At 47.8% G+C, this 4,582-nt stretch overlaps 1 non-coding gene across 1 annotated transcript; it reads right to left on the bottom strand.

Moving 5' to 3' along the window:
- Positions 1–469: 469 nt before the first annotated feature.
- Positions 470–541, bottom strand: TRNAE-UUC (transfer RNA glutamic acid (anticodon UUC)). The gene has a single exon. It is a non-coding gene; the product is annotated as a tRNA-Glu (tRNA).
- Positions 542–4,582: the final 4,041 nt, after the last annotated feature.

Below are 4,582 nucleotides of genomic sequence, written 5' to 3'. Positions count from 1 at the left end.
TAGAGTCAACTGGGAGTCTGTGGGCAAATATCCCCCAAATGTTTACATATTTCCTGAGGCTCAATTACCCAAGTTAATAGCCATTAGGTCCCCTTTGGGAGAAGGCCAGAAGGAATCATTATCATGTTCAATTGCCATGTGTCACCGGGTCCTTCCTCCTGGAGTTCCAGCCTCTTTTTTTTTTTTTTTTTTTTTTTTTTTTTTTTGCGGTACGCGGGCCTCTCACCGTTGTGGCCTCTCCCGTTGCGGAGCACAGGCTCCGGACGCACAGGCTCAGCCGCCATGGCTCACGGGCCCAGCCGCTCCGCGGCACGTGGGATCTTCCCGGACCGGGGCACGAACCCGTGTCCCCCGCATCGGCAGGCGGACTCTCAACCACCGTGCCACCAGGGAAGTCCCCAGCCTCTTATTTATTATTATTTTTTTCCTTTTATTTTTTGGCCGTGCTGACCGGCTTTCAGGATCTTAGTTCCCTCACCAGGGATTGAACCCGGGCCACGGCAGTGAAAGTGCCGAGTCCTAACCACTGGACCACCAGGGAATTCCTGCCAGCCTCTTCTTTAGTCAATGGATTCTGGGCTGGAAAACTGGCTCAGTGTAGAAATAGGCAAGGGGGTGTGGCTTCATCATCATCATCATCATCATCATCATCATCATCCTTGATTTCTTTTTTTTCTTCACTTTTTGGCCACACCACAGCGCATGCGGGATCTTTGTTCCCTGACTAGGGATCGAAGCAGTGGAAGTGCAGAGCCTCAACCACAGGACCGCCAGAGAAGTCCCATCACTGATTTCTTTTGATGGTTCAATTTGAGTAGCTCTCTTACTGGCTAAGCAACTATTTTGCCTGTGGTTATGCCAAGATGTTTCTATCACCATCTCCATAACTCCCTGCTGCTCTGACCCATCGTCAGCTGCCACTTCAACCTTGCTGCTTGCTGTGATAATTGCAAGCCCCTGGCTTCAAGTAGGTAAGCGCTGCCACCTGTTCTCTATTGCTTTGTAGTCTTACCTGGCCCATTGCTGAGTGAGCCCTTGCAGAGGAGGAAACAAACACTACACTTTTATCCAATTCCCACTACTGCTCTGGAAACCTGTCTAAGTGTTAAAAGGGACCCCTTGGAGGCCTCCAAGAGGGTTGGGCAGGAGGTTACCTTTCCATTTGGTGTTGATGCACTGCCCCCAGGTGGCCACATCCTGAACTTCATCCTTGTTTGTTCTTGAACGCCGGCAGGCTTTCCAGATTCTGTCCCTGCCATGCTGGGAGGCACACCCCCGCCCGCCAGCGTGACCCCGGGCAGGTTACTTAACACTTCCGGGTCTCGGTTAGGTCCTTTCTAAAATGGGGTAATAACAGTGAATTAAATGAAAGGGTGAAATACTACAACTAAATTCCTGGATCAAACTAAGGGCCCAATAAACATTAGCTACCGTGCCGGCAAGCTCAGTTCCTTTCTCTCTAAATAGGGAGGCACCTTTGCTGCAACGCGTGAGGTCCAAGTCACCTGCAAATGTTCAGAATCCATAGTCAATACAAGGCCACCCCCTTTTCAAGGCTCCTTGAAAAACGCTCAGCTTGGTTCTTGCTGGCTTGACTCCGACCACAGTTGAATAAAAGGTTAAAAGTTGCTGAGATGATGGGCAGCTTGGCCCAGATCCTTGATTCTGAGACGGTCTGTTCAGAAGTCTCTCACCAGGCAATGCCCTCCTGCTCTTAAAGCTGGAAGGACAGACGTCTCCATGGCTGGGGTCATGGAAGTATGGACTGGCCCCCAGCCTCTCCTCCCTGGACCCGTTGCTGGAGTCTTCTTGGTGTGAGACTGCCAGGTGATTTCACGGACATGGCATCTGCTCATTGACGCAGCTGGTCTGGGAGACAGCTATTAGTGTCCGGGTCTCAGAGCAGGAGAGTCAGGCTCGGAGGAAAGGAACTGTGAATTCCCAACCTCACCCGGCGCTGAGCTTCATTCCCCATCTGGCACTTCCCGGGCCTCCCTGCCTCTTTGTCAACATGGAGCCCGTTCATGATGGCAGATCACCAGCCTTGAAGATCAAGAACGGGAACCCTGCCACCACCTCCATCCCTCCCGTCACTGCTGAAGTGATCCCTTCGACAACAAACAAGCAGAAACTTCTCAGGATCTGCTGCCTCTACTTCACAGGAATTATCCAAGCTTGTCCATCTCGAGGACAGTAGAGGCAGCTGGAGGGTCAGGGTGGCAACTGAAGGCCTAGGTGACATGCCATGACCTCAGTGTTCCTAATGGGTGATGACCTCCAGCCTTTGGAAACTGCAGGGGCAATTTTGGAAGCAATATTCGAATATAGCATGAAAGCTACCAGTTTCGTTTCTAATTTGCAGAAAGACATGTGTGTGTATTCCTAGGCCAGTGTTTCTAAGTTATTCAGTGGCTTTAAGTGTCCTACCCCAAATTTTCCCAAGGATGACTGTCTAACTGTCCCCAGAGAGACTTTTCTGAGTTGACTCTGAATTTGTTGTGATAAAGATTAAGGCAGAAATTTAGAGGAAGTCAGAGAAGAACGAATCACACCCCCACCTCCTCTCTTGTCTTTAGCAGAAGATGGTATTCATGGCGGGGGGTTTGGGGCCATTTTGGCGAGTTACTCAGTTTTCCTGGGCCCCTTCCATGTATACATATTATTAAACTTTTGTTTGATTTTCCTTCTGTTAAGAATTTTTTTTAAAATTGATTAATTTTTATTATTGGCTGTGTTGGGTCTTCGTTGATGTGCGTGGGCTTCTCCTTGCACTGGCTTCTCTTGTCGCGGAGCACGGTCTCTAGGAGCACGGGCTTCAGTAGTTGTGGCACATGGGCTCCGTAGTTGTGGCTCGCAGACTCTAGAGCGCAGGCCCCAGTAGTCGTGGCGCATGGGCTTCATTGCTCTGCGGCATGTGGGACCTTCCCAGACCAGGGCTCAAACCCATGTCCCCTGCCTTGGCAGGCGGATTCTCAACCACTGCGCCACCAGGGAAGCCCTAAAAAAAATTTTTTTAAATACAAAATAAAAATCTACATTATTTAAAAATAAAAGAACAGATCACTTTCTGTTTTCTAGAAATGTCCTAATTTAAATGTACTGTCACATCAGATATCATGCCAGATGAAGTTGGCTTTGTCTGATTCAAGTCAGACCACCTGGCCAGGATCTTGGCTCCAGCAGCGGTGGGACCTGGGGAAATTTATTTCATCCCTGCCTCTTAGTGTTAAGCATTCCCAAAGCAGCAGTGTGGTGGCCGACAGGGCAGTGAGGATCACTGCTTCAGCTGCCAGGCTGGCCGGCCACTCGTCCACAGGTTGGGCTGCAAGGAGATATTGAGCCCACGTGGATTCAGACCGGGTGTTACACACACAGGCAGCAAAAGCAAAATCAGCGTGGTGTCAGCAACTTGCATCCTTATAGGATGATCCCGAGCTGGAAGTCTGGGGGACAGATGGCAGGGGCAGTGGGGTGCTCTAGCCAAGCAGTTGTATGGACCGACACAGGGGTATCCTTGTGGAAGCTAGGGAGACAGGTGGAAACTAGGGCATGGAGCAGATGTGGCCTTGCAGCAGGCTTCTGAATGGCAGAGAGACAGGTAAGAAAGGGCCTCAGGGCAGCAACTCCCTAGGCTGTTCACCTCCTGTTGCCCCGAGTTACTGCAGGGCGGTCCAGCAAGACCCAGGTCGGACTGCGGTTGCCGGCACCAGGGCAGAGCCGCTGTCCTGAACTTAGTTTCATCACCTGTAAGATGGTGAATTAGGTATTAAGAATATCTAACACAGGTATATCTTTTTTAGGTAAAGTTCTCATAAAATTTACCATCTTCAAGTATAAAATTCAGTGTTTTAGTATATTCACAGAATTATGCAACCATCACCACTATCTAATTCTGAACATTTTCTTCAAAAAGAAACCCTGTACCCACTAGCTGTCACTCTCCCGTCCCCCCAGCCCCTGGTGACCACTAATCCACTTTCTGTCTCCATGGATTTGCCTCTTCCGGTCATTTCATTTAAATGGAATCATACAATATGTGGCCTTTTGTGTCTGGCTTCTTTCATTTACCTTAATGTTTTCAAGGCCCATCCAAGTTGTAGTGTGTGTCAGAACTTCATTCCTCTTTATGGCCAAATGATATTACACTGCATGGATATATTATATTTTGTTTACCCATTCATCACTTGAAGGACATTCGGGTTGTTTCCCCTTTTTTGCTATTATGAGTAATGCTGCTATGAACACTCATGTATGAAATTTTGTGTGAACAAATTTTTTTTAATACACAGATATGTAGTTTATTTTTTCCCTTACTCATAATTAGTTCTTAAAAATGTTAAGAGTTCAGAAGCCCAGATTTAGCTATGGTTCTATAGGATGTACTGGGAGCCAGACTATAGAAACTGGTTGAAGAGAACATCATGATACAGTCTGGATAAGAATAGATAAATATTTTTTTCTCATAGTAGAAAATTAGTTCCTCTGATACCTGCCATATCAATTGACCTCAAGCCCAACTCCGCTGAAACAGTATAAGACCACAAAATAGCAGATTAAATTCTGCTTTCTTAAAGATTCTGCT

Source organism: Physeter macrocephalus, chromosome 12, assembly GCF_002837175.3.
Source record: "Physeter macrocephalus isolate SW-GA chromosome 12, ASM283717v5, whole genome shotgun sequence".
Taxonomy (NCBI): Eukaryota; Metazoa; Chordata; class Mammalia; order Artiodactyla; family Physeteridae; genus Physeter; species Physeter macrocephalus.
This window is presented reverse-complemented; position numbering and strand designations above follow the sequence as displayed.